Raw genomic sequence first — 17,526 nt, 5'->3', positions numbered from 1 at the left:
ACACTAGCTCGCTTAAGAGGCAATGAGAATGTGATCTGATGTTGGGACGTATTTCCCTGTGCTTATCATAGCAGTAAGAACGATTCACATTACAACAGGTAATATTCATAACTCCAGACCCATTATAGCAACTCTCAGGTCAGCAATCCAGAATAAGCAGGACAAAACCTCATAGTCATTTCCAGGTTTCCAGGATGTCAAGAGAAGAGACATAGTGGTATTCTATACATGTCAACCCTACAACCTATAATAGCAAGCCTGTAGTACCTGATGATACGGTGAACATAAATCAGAGGTAGAAAAGAATTTGGTCTCACCTAAAGTTGCTAGGATATATTGTATAGGGGCAAAGGGTGACAGTCAAAAACAATATTTCCATTCACCGCTTGAAAGAACACGCACAAATGGATACTTCCTTATTTCTTGTGTGTAATAATTGCAGCTGAGACACGCTGTGAAGACTTCACTAGTTGTATTATGTGTTGATCACACAATTTATTAAAGAGTGATTTCAATTTGGACCTGACACGGAGTGGTACTGGCATTATTTCTGTACAATAGGCCTTGCTTCAGCCTTGAGCTCAATTTGGTGTTTAATCCATTTACAGTTCCAGGTTTATCATCAGAACATTTTGCATTCTTACCTAGAAGTGTTTCCGAATATATATCTTATTTGTGGTTTCAACACACAACACTGGCACATCCCCCAGGACAATTGATCCCGGTTTGAGTATGATTCCCAATCTAGCTTGAACCTGCCATCCTAAAATATCTATCACTTTCAGAGTAACAGAACACTTTTAAAATACATTTCTCAAGTCTTGAATAGTAAAACATCAGGAAGTTATCCTAGCATATCAATATCAAACTCACCATGAGCTTTGGGGTTGGCATTTGTAGGCAATACACATCTGATCACTTCTCCTCAAATGTTGCACCCACTATAATGGTAATGGGTGATCCAGAGTCTGCCATTACTTTCACATTGACCTCACCAATGCACTACAAAGTAGATCTTTTGCAGTCTCATCCAGTGACTTAACCCTACATGTATTCACCATCAAATTCATGCATTCAAAATAAATTACTAAGACACATATTTTAATTTTTTTCTTCAACATGACTAACCTTCATTTTGTATCTTCAACTCTTACACGCAGCCTGAAAGTGTCCTAGGTTTTGTAAAAACTGCATCCCTTCTCTTGCACCAGTCATGAAGCACTGTTTCTAACATGAAACTTTGAAGTGTGGATGTCTGAAACAGTTACCACACATTCTATTTCCTTTGGTTCCTAACAAACTTTGCTGTTTGTTACTACACACACAGTTTCATCATACTCTTCATGCACATTACATACACACTGGAGAAATTCTGTTCAATCCTCAGTAAAAGGTTTGAAGAAAGTATTGATCGCTCAATGCTGTTAGTTATGTCTAAAACTTCATCCATGGATGAGTTTCCATAGCTGAGAAAACGTACTTTTATTTTTCATGAATAACAATTAAAAACAAATTGGTCACATAAGTAAATATCTAAACAGTTTCAAAATTCAAACTTGGCAGACAACATTTGAGATTTTGCTGAATACTCCTCTATATTTTCGTCATGCCCCTGTTTAATTTGAAAACAAACCAGTATTGTTGTAAGATCACTGTTTTACTGAATACTGTCTAGCTACCTGTACCACAGCTTCATTATACTGATCCCAAGTTCCAAAAGTGGAAAAAGAAAATTCAATTTCTGGTAAATTATTGAATACTTGCTGGCCAGCATCACCCAAATGGTTGAAAAGAAATGTATTAAGCCTCATTGACTCAAACTTGGTAGAATCCACTGCCACCATGTAATTTCCAAATGCCTTTACACCATTTATTCCAGTACAGGACAGGTTTTCCTGGATATTGTAAAAGGTGGTTGAATCAAATTGTTTGCACTGGCTACACTGTCAAGAGTCAGTAGAAAAGTGAAGAAAAACACAAAAGGATTACATTTTCTAAAACATTTCCCCGCTATGTAGAGCAAACGCCCTAAACTGTCACCATTAATATTAAAAGGCCAGAAAACCAACATCAGTGTATCAAATTTCGTAGAAGTATCATGGTTGTGAGAGCATTTTTCAAATAACAATGGTTTGCCACAGTGTTTTACGAACATTGACGATCCAAGTAATGGCCATGCATAATTGTATCCAAAATGGCCGCCTTGTACATTTAAGCATGCCGACATTCTAATAATGATTGACACTATGATCCGCAACCACCTTTATCTTATTACACATATAGAAACGCTGAAGGGGAAGCCACAAAACAGCGAGTCGTGCTTAAAATTCGACTTGTAGGCTTAGTCTATATGTTTCTTTTCAAATTAGGCAGTACAACAGTTATTGGCAAAAGATACTCACAGAGTATATTTTGAAGATTTTAGGAAATGTAATACTTTCTGGACTAGTAACCCTTCCTCACCAACCATAATGATATTTTATCCTCCTGAAGTGAGAACAAGCTTGCGCTTGACAATGCAGCACTCTCTTGGCACTGCTACATGTTTAATGAGCACTGTGTTCCATCCTCAATAATTATATAATTAATAGTGTAATTGTAGAATATATAGTTCTATTGTTTACGATGAGAATTGAATATGTTGCAATGAACTTTCTTTGTGCATCGTTCATATCTGTCTCTGCACTCTGGTTCTAGATCTCCAGCTAGTTTTCAGTTGGAGACCAGCATTCATGAAGGCAAGATGCTGTCTGATGGGCTCTACTAGTACAATTATTCATTTTATAAAATGATGTTTTCTGCACTCCTGTGTATCCTGCGATCAATCTTGGATTGTGTAGTGTTCTGCTGGACAAGTTCTAGTGTTCCAAGAATGTGCTTCACATACACTCTTACACCCACCCATCACAGGCGTCACCAGTAGCGTGACCCTGCTCAGACTGTAAGAAGAATGTATTTCGGATGTTGAGTGTGTGGTTGCGTTAGTTGATGTTGTTAAACATTGTCAGAGTCCAGTCATGGAGAGAGAGCGTTACGAGGCTTTTAAGAGTTATTTGATTATGAATAAAGTTTGACCTTATGTGCTTAATAGATGGCCAACTATCAAACATCTTGCAGGGTCATGTCCTGATGCAAATGGAGTATGACGAAGTTGCAGCACTCCCGGCCGAGCACCACCTTCAGGGGCATCCTCTCGTCATCCTGAGCAGGTCAGCCTGATATTGGGTATGGGAAGCCCTTGTCCCACATTAGCAGCCTGGTGCTGCTGCCCTGTATGTCCCCCGGCACAGAATCCGGCCCAGGGGACAGAGGCCTGAAACGCAGTGCCCGCCTTGCAAAATGGCAGCAGCACCGCAGACCTGACTGGTGATTTTGGTGGCAGTAAACTAACTGAGAGGTGACGCTAGGACAACGATCTCCTGAGCACACACATTCCTGCAACTGACTTGGACCCCAGAGAGGAACAGTGAATTCACCCAATGGCCTGTGAATCCAAAGGGCGTAGCAGTGGAGAGACGGGCTGCTGCAGCCAACAGCAGGCGGATCAGGAGTGCAACGAATGGCTCTTACGGCTGACAAACTGGGCTGAGATGGAGGTGAGCTCTGGGATACTGGCGAGGTGAGCCCTGCATGTGGTGGTTCCAGGGTCTGTGAGACGGTGGGGACTCAAGAACTATGAGGAGAGTGGAGTGACTGGGCCTACATGATGGTGGCCGTAGTTGGTGGATGGCTCCATCTTTGATTCCTCTGGCGCTGTGCTGTGTCTGGGGGGTACGCAGATCCCGCAGCCCCTAGAGGATAGGTGTACGCAAGGGGCTGTGGCGACTTATCTCCGGAGGCCCCCCATGACTGTTGCCAAACCCCTGTGGGTGACATCCTGGGCCTGCGTTTTCAAGCAGACACCACCCTTCTGATGACTGGGGAGGATTGGACAGCCTACTGCCTGGCTGGTGGAATGCCTGGTGTTACCTGTGGGCACGCAATGAAGGGCTCTAAAACACCCCTGAAAGTCTGCGCTACGGGCAAATTCTCTCTGAAAAGGGATTCGGTGTATCCCTGATGACCCACTACTCCTGTGACCAGCGATGTAGACGTAGACCGCCAGAATGCATCAGCTCTCGCTGGGGGATAACGTGGGGCCACACTGGATGCTATCCTGCAGGCGATCACAAACTCACAAGAGGTCCTTAAACTGAAAATAGATACCATGGTGGCGGATATGGGGATTCTGCGAGATGAGTAACATGGCTATCAGAGCTCGTCACGACTTCTGAGCATACCTTGGGGGACGTCATCAGAGTTGGAATTATTGTGAGGGCGCCAGGCAGACATGGAGAAGTGTGTCTAGACTCTCAAATATAGGGCAGAGGACGCTGAAAACACGACCAGGAGAACAACATCAGGGTGATAGGCCTGCCGGAACGAGCCGAGGGGCCCAATATATTGCCTTCTTGGAGTTATAGTTGAAAATAGACTTGGCGCTTGAGCATCTTTCCCCTTTCTTTGCATTGGAGTGAGCACACCGTGTCCTGATCCCTGCTGCCTGGTGCAGTCCCCAGGCCCATAGTGGCCAAACTGCTATGTGATCATATTTTGAGTCAAGCCAGGCCGAGGGGGTACCTGATTGTTGACAACCACAGGGTTATGATATTCCCTGACTTTACGAGAGATGTTCAGGAGCAAAGGGACACTTTTTTGGAGGCTAAAAAGAGCCGTTGCCAGTTGTGGTTCAATATGCAATGCTTTTCCCAGTGAGACTGCAAGTTGTAACTGTAGATAGGGTGCAGTTCTTCATGTCACCGCAGGAACTATGGGACTGGATTGACCATCACCCGTAATCGGCCAATATCCCCAATGCTGCTGGTGGTTAACCCTCCTGGAGATCATCCAGAAGGTGGATGCGCAGTGATAGCAGGGCGATCCCTTCTAAATCCTAGGCCTATCATGAGCAACTGAAAGCAGTAGCGGTGATGGTGACTCTGAGGGTGGTGGGGGCGAGCCCTCTGTCCACTGTAGGAGACGACAGAACCAAGAACAGGGACTCTGACTGAGCCTCGGTCTCTATCAAGAACTGGGATGCTGTTTTGGTCCAGATTACACCCTGCACTGGGGATGATCTTCTCTGAGTGCGACTGGTTGCTGCTACAGTGAGTGAAGGTGTGATTGGGAGCTACAGGGTGGACTTTGGCTTCTACAACTTTGCATGTGACGCAGTGCTGGTTGGGAGTATAGGTGATCTGCCTGCTTCTGACTGGATGGTAGGATGTGACACTGGGAGGCACCAGGGTTGTTGTACCCCCCTACTGCTTGTATGTGGGTGATGTTTACATGTGTGTTTGACTTGCTGGTTTGGATGTGGAGATGTTTCCTTGTTGTCCAGGGGTTGGGAAGTTGGGTAAGTTTTTGTTGGGTTGGCCGTGCCTATGTTATCCCTGAGCCATGTTCCTGGGCATGTAAGGTTCCCCTGCCTGGTTGTTGGGCTCCCTACATTTTGTCCAACTATGGCTGCCTCCATGACATAAAGGTTTATATAGTGGAATGTCTGGGGGCTAAATAATATGCTTGGTCATTACAAAGAGCATACCTATCTCAAGAGGCATGGTGTTCATATTGCCATTCTGCAGGAAACCCATTTAACTGTTGCAAGAGGGTTGGCATTTCATAAATGGTGTGGTCCTACCTGTGCTATTGCGTACTCGGCCTTTGCAAGGAGGTACTCCTGTGCATACGACCGGGGTTCCTTTTCAGATGACCGGGGAGCTAGTGGACCCAGCTGTGAGGTATGTAATGTTCATGGACAGGCTTGCTGTCCGGAAACTGGTTTTGGTCAGTACCCATGCCACTAATATGGACCAAGCAGGGTTTCTGGACGAGTTGTCCAGGGTCCCGGCCCCATACATGCTGCAAGCTGTACTTCTGGGAGCGGATTTCAATAGAATTGCTGACCATGCACTGGATAGATTCCATCCACCTTTATGCAACTCCCTGGTTGTCTGGTTAGTATGGACATTTGCAAATTGGCAGTTCCAGTGGGGACTGGTTGATTCATGGAGGTGCACTCACCTGAAAGACAGGGACTACTCTTTTTTCATGTATGCATGAGCTGCATGTCCACCTCAACACATTCCTTTGTATCCCCGGGGTGCTTATGGCTTTGCAGCATGTTGAGTGTCTAGCCAGAATGCTCTCCGATCATAATCCGATTTTTCTTTCCTTGAAATGGGAGCTGGAACGCCCACGCATTCCGGATTGGCGTTTGAAGGTCAAAGCACTGGAGGACCCAGTGTTTCAGCAGTCGATTGAGGAGGAGATGAGGCAATACTTTGAGGGTAACGCAGCCATGGATTCCACACCGCAGCTTGAGTGGGACGCTTTAAAAGTTACGATATGGGGACACTGTATTGCAGAGGTGGTGGGAGTACGGCAAACTTTGTTGAGCGACGTTAAGATTCAGGAGGCGGCGCTGAGAGACTTGGTGAGGGCCAGGCTGCGGAACCCGACTCTACGATGCCACTGGACACCAAAGAAGTACTGGGAAGACATGTTGAAAAGCTCAGTTGCTTTTACTAGCAGGAGTATATGGTCAGGGTGCACGATTACCTGGGAGGAGGCTGAGGTGTTAGGGAACGATAAACACTTCCGGAGATTAAAGCTGCCGTGAAGAATATGGCCCGTAGAAAGGCACCAGGGGCAGATGGGCTCAGGGTGGTGTTTTATGCCACGTATCTTGATGTCCTTGTCCCCAAAGTGGTGGAGCTATATGGAGCGGCATTGACCCTGGGCAGCTTACCAGCCTCTATGGTATTAAGGCAAGAAAATCAACACCATCTACCAAGATTTCGCATCCCAATCTCCTGCCGAGCACAGCATCAACCACATCATGCCTATTGACACACAACCACACCAGCTCACCTCGTGGAACATCCTCACTAAGAACGAAAAGGCATCCATCATAAGATCCATCCACTCCCCAGCAGACCCCTGCACACAATCCAGAGGTCTTCAATATGTGGGGCGCGACCCCCAGGAGGGCCATGGATTCCTGGGAAGGGGCATTCCCCAGCCTCACTGTTGTGCCTGGATTCCAAAATGTTTGTTTTCGTTTTGGAAAAAGAAAGCCCTAATTTCGCTCGTTGAAATGCTTCATCTGAGTCTCATGTGCTGAGTAAAGGTTTCATGCCAGTGTGCCTGGTCGCCTGAAAGAAATGCAAATGTGCCCTTTTTGTTAATCTGCAAGTGCAAAGGGTGCTTGGGACCCCGTGAATCACTCCAACCTATGTGATGACAAACATTTGGTTTATTTTGAGAGGTTGTGCAAAGAGTTAACAACTGGGCTGTGAAGTGCTTTTTTTTTTAGTTTCAAAAGATGAGTTTATTAAATATAAAGAGAGAAATAACAACACTGTATCACAAAGTATAACATCAAAAATTACAGTTAGAAGAGATTCGATAACAATTTAAGGGCTGAACTTAACACGTAAACTCATACTGATGGCTGCAATTAGAGAATGAAAAGCAAGGCTTAAACACTATGAAACATGAAACTAAAACAAGTATAGCTGGGTAATACAGTAAGTAATAATAAACACATTGTAATGAAATTCAAGGAGGCTTAACAACTTCCTGTGTAAAAGGAACAGGGGAGAAGGATTTCTAAGGATTTCATCCAAAAATTGCGTGATAGGAGACTATAATTGTAGACTTTTTTTGGCAAGAGACATAGGAAATACAAAGGTTGTGTCTAATCTGTGGTTGTGGCAAACAGAATACCATCTAGCTAAGTATGAGAGTTTGGAAGCATCTTTGCAATTTTTTGTTATCTGTTGGAACGCTGCTGCCAACAGCTAATCAATAATTGGTAGTTGAGCTGCCCGTATATCCCAACCAGTGGCGACGCTGCCCAGAAAGATATTACCAGGGGTCAGACGAACTTTAGCATAAAAGATTGAGTTAATCTGTGTCCAAACTTGAGTCCAAAAGTCTAGGACCTGTGGGCATGAAAATAATAAATACTTTAAATCAGCATGCATGAATGAACAAGACCAGCAAGTGTCAGGAATTGCAGGATGCATCTTATGTACAGAAATCGGTAAAAGAAGGAGTCTGTTATAAATGAAAAAAAGGGTTTGTGTAGCAGTGGCTGCTCTAGAGGATTTCTTAATTTTCAACCAAATCTTATCCCATAAGGGAATAGGCCAATGTGTGTCTAGGTCGGTTTCCCAAGAGAGCTCTGTGCTTGTTTTGTTCCTGTCAATCGAAGATTGTGATAGACGAAGGTAAAAAGTAAAGGCTTTTGATGTGTTGCGAAGTATGCTAAGCCAAGTAGAGTCTTGTGGTGGAGAAAGAGGAGTTAGGGATCTGAAATAGGAATACGACTCTAAAATAGCAGTGCGTAGGGCTAAACAATTATTTAGAAAAGAGGAAGGCAACTGGAAAAGAGAACATGCAGTGGAAAAAGTAAGGAAGGTATCGTTATCAAACAATTGGTGCACCCATATTATACCCTTGTCTCTCCATGTTTTCCAGTAGATGGGTTTAGTTTTGATGCATATGGATCTATTATGCCAAATGGTTGAAGAAAGGAATGAATCAATATCGTAAGGCACAGAAGTAAGGAGAGAATTCAAAACCTTGCAGGAGTGATTAATAATAGGTGAACAGAATTTCTGTGGTTTGCGAGTGAAAGACAGAAATTCTTGAAATGAAAAGGGAGAAAGAAAAGATATCTCTAGGTCAATCCATAACGGGAAGGCAAGAGGTGTGTCAGATATCCATTTGGATAGGTGTCTTAGTACGAAGGCTTTGTGAAATCTGGGGAAGTCCGGCAAATTAACACCACCTTCAGATGTTGGGCGTGATAACTTTAATAAAGACATTGTGGGTTTTTTATTTAGCCACAAAAAAGATATGAGTAGAGAGTTAATTTTATGAAATAATCCTATTGGTATGGATAAGGGGATGTTAGAGATGATGTAAAGAACAATAGGAGTTAACATCATTTTGATGATGTCAAGGCGTCCCCACCACGAGAGATATAGGGGTTGCCATTTAGTTGTGAGGGTAGTCAGGTTATCTATGCATTTATCAAAATTTTGAGAAATTGACGATTTATTGGACGGGGTAAACCACAAACCAAGGTATTTAATCTGCTGAGGACACCAAGTAAAGTTGGAGATCGAAAAGTCAGCTTTAAAAGTAAATTTAGTTAGGGGTAAAATTTCGCACTTATCATTATTTAATTTAAATTAAAGAGGGTAAGATGAGGCCGAGAAAGAAACAAAAGACCATCGTCAGCAAAAGCTGCCAGTTTAATTTGTAGGTCATTCGAGACAAAGCCAGTAATATATTGGTTTTGTCTAATTCTAGACAGGGAAGGTTCCAATGCCAAATTAAAGAGGAAAAGCGACAAGGGGCACCCCAGTCTCACTCCTCTATGCAGAGCGAAATAAGATGAAGTGAGACCGTTTTCAAAAATGGCCACCTTAGGGTTTGAGTAGAGCAAGGAAATCAAGGAAATTATTTTCGGGCCAAAAACAAACCACATCAGTACGCGGAACATGAAAGGCCAATAGACTCAATCAAAACCCTTTCCTGAATCTAGGGTGACGGCAGCGAGAGGCTCCGCATTGTTCGATGATTTGGAAATTATATTGAAAAGCAAACAAGTATTGTCAGTAATAGAACGTCCTTTGAAAAAGCCTGACTGTTCTTTGCCTAATAAGTGAGGGAGAAGTAAATCAATTCGAAGGGCCAAGGTTTTAGAAAAAGATTTTTAGTCTATATTTACTAGTGAAATGGGTCTGTAGTTTTTACAATAGCGTACGTCTTTTCCTTTTTTGGAATTAAAAAGATCATGGCCTCCAAAAAGGTTCCTGAATAACTGCCTGTATCACAAAAGAAGAAATGAGAGTGAGCAGTTTTGGGAGAAGCATGTTGGTAAAATTCAAATAAAATTCAACAGTAAAACCGTCGGGCGTGGAGCTCTATCTTTCTTAAGAGTGTTAAGAACAGTAAGCAATTCGGTTTGTGTGATGTCAGTCTCAAGGTGTTCCATGGTCGGCGAGGGGCTTGTAGGCTTGTGGATCAAGGAAAGATAAAAAGACATATCTTCCTCAGTGGGGTGATTCTCTGGTGTAAAATTGATGAATTCTTGTAAAATATCAGCGTCTTTGATTTTGGGATTATTGCTATCATCTATTATAGATTTATTATGAAGTCTATTCTGTTTGGTTTTAAGGTAGTTGGCTAATAATTTACCTAACTTGTTTTGTCCTCCATAGAATTTCGCACTGGTCTTTAATAGGAATAAAGATGCGCTGTCTGTCGTAACCTTATTGTGCTGAATCTTAGCGTTAATAAGATCAGTAAGACACTCTTTCGACTTGGAAGATTAGTAAGAGTGTTCTAACCTCCTAATCTTGGAAAGAAGTTCTATGTTTTCTAATCTGCATATCCTTCGCTGATTGGAAAGGTATCTGATAATGAAATCACATGCAGAAGCCTTAAAGGCGTCCCAGACTGTATGAAGAGGTAATGTGTCAGTAGTGTTGCAATGAAAATACTATTGAAAAAAAGATAGAAAGGAAGCATTAAAATTAGGATCCAAAAGCAAGGAATTATTAAAGCGCCATTGTTTGGGATGTTCTGAGTGGGGTAAAAGATCCAGCTGAATGGAAAAAGGGGCATGATCCGAAATAATTATGGGGCCTAGATCTGCGGAAAGTAAGGACTGGGAAATATTGTGTAAGGTAAAAATGTAGTCAATACGTGATTGGGTATGATGAGGTGCAGAGTAGAAAGTGTATTCTTGCTCAGCCGTATTGCATAACCTCCAAGCATCAGTTAGGTGTAAATGCTTTACCGACTGTAGGAACGTTTTGTGTGCTTTGGTTGGTACAAAGGATGATTTAGATTTCCTATCGCGGAACGGGTCAATCACTTGATTGCAGTCGCCAGCTAAGATTAAATTAGCTGCAGGGTATTGAGCCAGCAATCTGTAAATATGATACCAAAAGGAAGTATCCCCATGAGTAGGAGCATACACATTAAATAAAGAAATCGGAACCCCCCCCAATCTTTAAATTAGTAAGCAACCATCTACCCTCATCATCTGTATTCTGTGAAAGAAGTGTAGTGTGTAGCGATTTATGACATAAGGTTATGACACCATTTGTTTTACCATTGATAGGTGAAAAAGATTTCGCCAACCCAATTTTTTTAAGCTTTAAAGATTCAGTTTCCTTAAGATGTGCTTCCTGCAACAAAACAATATGAGCATCTATTTTGGATAAATATGTTAGCACTCGCTGTCTCTTAATAGGAGAATTTAAGCCTTTAACATTCCACGTTACAATTTTTAGAACCATAAGATATCAAAACAATGCGAATAACATTATGAATCAGCCGTAATGCTAATAAAGTTCAGAGAAATATATGATACAAATGAGTAAATAAAGACAATAAAACTCAAGAGAGTAAGAAGAAGGAAAAGAGGAAAAATAAAGAAATCTCGAAGGTATAGAGCAATGCAGTAGAAAGAAGTAGAAAAAAATCGAAAAAAAGAAGGAGAGCAACATGCAATTACGATGAAGAGAAGTACCAAGGGGAAAGATAACATACCTAAAAAAAACTCCAAGACATATGAAAGGTGGTGGAGGATGAAGCCACATGGAAGGATGAGACGCACGGACTCCATGAGGGAAGGCAGGGAGGAATGCGGAACAAACAACAGGAACAACAGATGAGCCACATGACATGACAAAAGTCGAAAGTGTAAGGAAAAAAAAAAGTTAAAGTCAATCAGTGAAGCTGGTGTAAACAACAACGTCTGCAGTTAGTATACATAGAACATTTCTGAAATGAGCACATAGATTTTAAAGCCGAAGGCACAACATAACCAACTACGTAGTACGTGGTAAGGAAGTGTCCATAGTCTCTGCGCTACAGGAGTTGAGAAAGCTTTTCAGTCTTGTAGGATCTTCGTAGGTGATAGTGTTGTTGTTGTAAGTTACTTTAAAAAGACATGGATGAAAGAGTCCAAATCGAGCACCGATAAAGCGGAGGCGTGGTTGTAATGCAAGAAATTCTTTGCGTTGGTCTGCAGTAGACTTTGCATAATCCTGTTAAAAAATATAAGGAGTTATCAGACCATGAAATTTGTTTAAGAGACCTAGCAGCCGCCAGGACCTTGAGCAAATCAGTATATTCTAAAAAATACAAGATAACTCCTTTCGGTCGTCTCATGGTGGAAGAAGACGAAGCAGATTCAGGACCCAGTCTATGAGCATGTTGAATATTGAGGGGAGGGCCCTCTGGTAAATTGAGGAGTTTCGGAAGGAAAGGTTTGAAGAAGGCAATGAGTTCAGAACCTTCTGAGCCCTCCGGTAAACCATAAATGCGAAGATTGTTCCGCCTGTTTCTATTATCTAGATTTTCAACCTGCTGCTGATTAGATGTTACTTGAGATTGAAGAAAGAACCTCAACTTGAGTCTTGGAGGAACTCAGAGATTGAATATTCTGTTCTGCAATAGTAAGTTTTTCCTCCATCCGAGACCAACTATCAGCCAAAGCTTGTATTTTGGAATTTGTTTCTTCCACAAAAGGGCGAAGAGCCCTGATTTCTTCTAACAAGAGGTCCATGGAAACCGATGAGGACTGTTTAGGAGGAGAAGGGGATCCTTCTTCAGTCTTTTGCTGGGTGCCTTACTGGCACCAGAGGGTGTACTAGTAGTCGGTACCAGAGTGCCCTCAGACGGTAAATTAGTTGAGTCATCCATTTGAAGGAACTGTAGACGAGGAGTAGAGCGAGTTACCAGTCCATGCGATGAGGACAGCAAATAGCGGTTGAATAGAGTGGGGTATGTACGTGGCTGAGGAAGGGATAAGTAACCAATTCAACACCGGAGCACCTGTAGCAGAGTAAAGCTCCACTGAGCGCAGGTGGCACACCAAAGCATTATGGTAGAAAGAATGTAGTATTGAGGAGAGGCAGTCCACAACACAAAATTAAGCACAATGTGAGGAAGAGCGAGAGGACCCCTGCCAAAATGTATGTAGCTGCAGAAGGGCTACACGAAATTATTCCCTCAAATACTCTAGCATAAACTTAAGTAAGCCTTTAAAATATATTTAGTGCTCAGTTTATAGTGATTGTGTTGGAACGCTGCTGCCAACAGCAAATCAATAATTGGTAGTTGAGCTGCCCGTATATCCCAACCAGTGGCGACGCTGCCCAGAAAGATATTACCAGGGGTCAGAGGAACTTTAGCATAAAAGATTGAGTTAATCTGTGTCCAAACTTGAGTCCAAAAGTCTAGGACCTGTGGGCATGAAAATAATAAATACTTTAAATCAGCATGCATGAATGAACAAGACCAGCAAGTGTCAGGAATTGCAGGATGCATCTTATGTACAGAAATCGGTAAAAGAAGGAGTCTGTTATAAATGAAAAAAAGGGTTTGTGTAGCAGTGGCTGCTCTAGAGGATTTCTTAATTTTCAACCAAATCTTATCCCATAAGGGAATAGGCCAATGTGTGTCTAGGTCGGTTTCCCAAGAGAGCTCTGTGCTTGTTTTGTTCCTGTCAATCGAAGATTGTGATAGACGAAGGTAAAAAGTAAAGGCTTTTGATGTGTTGCGAAGTATGCTAAGCCAAGTAGAGTCTGGTGGTGGAGAAAGAGGAGTTAGGGATCTGAAATAGGATTACGACTCTAAAATAGCAGTGCGTAGGGCTAAACAATTATTTAGAAAAGAGGAAGGCAACTGGAAAAGAGAACATGCAGTGGAAAAAGTAAGGAAGGTATCGTTATCAAACAATTGGTGCACCCATATTATACCCTTGTCTCTCCATGTTTTCCAGTAGATGGGTTTAGTTTTGATGCATATGGATCTATTATGCCAAATGGTTGAAGAAAGGAATGAATCAATATCGTAAGGCACAGAAGTAAGGAGAGAATTCAAAACCTTGCAGGAGTGATTAATAATAGGTGAACAGAATTTCTGTGGTTTGCGAGTGAAAGACAGAAATTCTTGAAATGAAAAGGGAGAAAGAAAAGATATCTCTAGGTCAATCCATAACGGGAAGGCAAGAGGTGTGTCAGATATCCATTTGGATAGGTGTCTTAGTACGAAGGCTTTGTGAAATCTGGGGAAGTCCGGCAAATTAACACCACCTTCAGACGTTGGGCGTGATAACTTTAATAAAGACATTCTGGGTTTTTTATTTAGCCACAAAAAGGATATGAGTATAGAGTTAATTTTATGAAATAATCTTATTGGTATGGATAAGGGGATGTTAGAGATGATGTAAAGAACAATAGGAGTTAACATCATTTTGATGATGTCAAGGCGTCCCCACCACGAGAGATATAGGGGTTGCCATTTAGTTGTGAGGGTAGTCAGGTTATCTATGCATTTATCAAAATTTTGAGAAATTGACGATTTATTGGACGGGGTAAACCACAAACCAAGGTATTTAATCTGCTGAGGACACCAAGTAAAGTTGGAGATCGAAAAGTCAGCTTTAAAAGTATATTTAGTTAGGGGTAAAATTTCGCACTTATCATTATTTAATTTAAATTAAAGAGGGTAAGATGAGGCCGAGAAAGAAACAAAAGACCATCGTCAGCAAAAGCTGCCAGTTTAATTTGTAGGTCATTCAAGACAAAGCCAGTAATAGATTGGTTTTGTCTAATTCTAGACAGGGAAGGTTCCAATGCCAAATTAAAGAGGAAAAGCGACAAGGGGCACCCCAGTCTCACTCCTCTATGCAGAGCGAAATAAGATGAAGTGAGACCGTTTTCAAAAATGGCCACCTTAGGGTTTGAGTAGAGCAAGGAAATCAAGGAAATTATTTTCGGGCCAAAAACAAACCACATCAGTACGCGGAACATGAAAGGCCAATAGACTCAATCAAAACCCTTTCCTGAATCTAGGGTGACGGCAGCGAGAGGCTCCGCATTGTTCGATGATTTGGAAATTATATTGAAAAGCAAACAAGTATTGTCAGTAATAGAACGTCCTTTGAAAAAGCCTGACTGTTCTTTGCCTAATAAGTGAGGGAGAAGTGAATCAATTCGAAGGGCCAAGGTTTTAGAAAAAGATTTTTAGTCTATATTTACTAGTGAAATGGGTCTGTAGTTTTTACAATAGCGTACGTCTTTTCCTTTTTGGGAATTAAACAGATCATGGCCTCCAAAAAGGTTCCTGAATAACTGCCTGTATCACAAAAGAAGAAATGAGAGTGAGCAGTTTTGGGAGAAGCATGTGGGTAAAATTCAAATAAAATTCAACAGTAAAACCGTCGGGCGTGGAGCTCTATCTTTCTTAAGAGTGTTAAGAACAGTAAGCAATTCGGTTTGTGTGATGTCAGTCTCAAGGTGTTCCATGGTCGGCGAGGGGCTTGTAGGCTTGTGGATCAAGGAAAGATAAAAAGACATATCTTCCTCAGTGGGGGGATTCTCTGGTGTAAAATTGATGAATTCTTGTAAAATATCAGCGTCTTTGATTTTGGGATTATTGCTATCATCTATTGTAGATTTATTATGAAGTCTATTCTGTTTGGTTTTAAGGTAGTTGGCTAATAATTTACCTAACTTGTTTTGTCCTCCATAGAATTTCGCACTGGTCTTTAATAGAAATAAAGATGCGCTGTCTGTCGTAACTTTATTGTGCTGAATCTTAGCGTTAATAAGATCAGTAAGACACTCTTTCGACTTGGAAGATTAGTAAGAGTGTTCTAACCTCCTAATCTTGGAAAGAAGTTCTATGTTTTCTAATCTGCATATCCTTCGCTGATTGGAAAGGTATCTGATAATGAATTCACATGCAGAAGCCTTAAAGGCGTCCCAGACTGTATGAAGAGGTAATGTGTCAGTAGTGTTGCAATGAAAATACTCTTGAAAAAAAGATAGAAAGGAAGCATTAAAATTAGGATCCAAAAGCAAGGAATTATTAAAGCGCCATTGTTTGGGATGTTCTGAGTGGGGTAAAAGATCCAGCTGAATGGAAAAAGGGGCATGATCCGAAATAATTATGGGGCCTATATCTGCGGAAAGTAAGGACTGGGAAATATTGTGTAAGGTAAAAATGTAGTCAATACGTGATTGGGTATGATGAGGTGCAGAGTAGAAAGTGTATTCTTGCTCAGCCGTATTGCATAACCTCCAAGCATCAGTTAGGTGTAAATGCTTTACCGACTGTAGGAACGTTTTGTGTGCTTTGGTTGGTACAAAGGATGATTTAGATTTCCTGTCGCGGAACGGGTCAATCACTTGATTGCAGTCGCCAGCTAAGATTAAATTAGCTGCAGGGTATTGAGCCAGCAATCTGTAAATATGATACCAAAAGGAAGTATCCCCATGAGTAGGAGCATACACATTAAATAAAGAAATCGGAACCCCCCCAATCTTTAAATTAGTAAGCAACCATCTACCCTCATCATCTGTATTCTGTGAAAGAAGTGTAGTGTGTAGCGATTTATGACATAAGGTTATGACACCATTTGTTTTACCATTGATAGGTGAAAAAGATTTCGCTAACCCAATTTTTTTAAGCTTTAAAGATTCAATTTCCTTAAGATGTGCTTCCTGCAACAAAACAATATGAGCATCTATTTTGGATAAATATGTTAGCACTCGCTGTCTCTTAATAGGAGAATTTAGGCCTTTAACATTCCACGTTACAATTTTTAGAACCATAAGATATCAAAACAATGCGAATAACATTATGAATCAGCCGTAATGCTAATAAAGTTCAGAGAAATATATGATACAAATGAGTAAATAAAGACAATAAAACTCAAGAGAGTAAGAAGAAGGAAAAGAGGAAAAATAAAGAAATCTCGAAGGTATAGAGCAATGCAGTAGAAAGAAGTAGAAAAAAATCGAAAAAAAGAAGGAGAGCAACATGCAATTACGATGAAGAGAAGTACCAAGGGGAAAGATAACATACCTAAAAAAAACTCCAAGACATATGAAAGGTGGTGGAGGATGAAGCCACATGGAAGGATGAGACGCACGGACTCCATGAGGGAAGGCAGGGAGGAATGCGGAACAAACAACAGGAACAACAGATGAGCCACATGACATGACAAAAGTCGAAAGTGTAAGGAAAAAAAAAAGTTAAAGTCAATCAGTGAAGCTGGTGTAAACAACAACGTCTGCAGTTAGTATACATAGAACATTTCTGAAATGAGCACATAGATTTTAAAGCCGAAGGCACAACATAACCAACTACGTAGTACGTGGTAAGGAAGTGTCCATAGTCTCTGCGCTACAGGAGTTGAGAAAGCTTTTCAGTCTTGTAGGATCTTCGTAGGTGATAGTGTTGTTGTTGTAAGTTACTTTAAAAAGACATGGATGAAAGAGTCCAAATCGAGCACCGATAAAGCGGAGGCGTGGTTGTAATGCAAGAAATTCTTTGCGTTGGTCTGCAGTAGACTTTGCATAATCCTGTTAAAAAACATAAGGAGTTATCAGACCATGAAATTTGTTTAAGAGACCTAGCAGCCGCCAGGACCTTGAGCAA

Source organism: Triturus cristatus, chromosome 3_1, assembly GCF_964204655.1.
Source record: "Triturus cristatus chromosome 3_1, aTriCri1.1, whole genome shotgun sequence".
NCBI lineage: Eukaryota > Metazoa > Chordata > Amphibia > Caudata > Salamandridae > Triturus > Triturus cristatus.
This window is presented reverse-complemented; position numbering follows the sequence as displayed.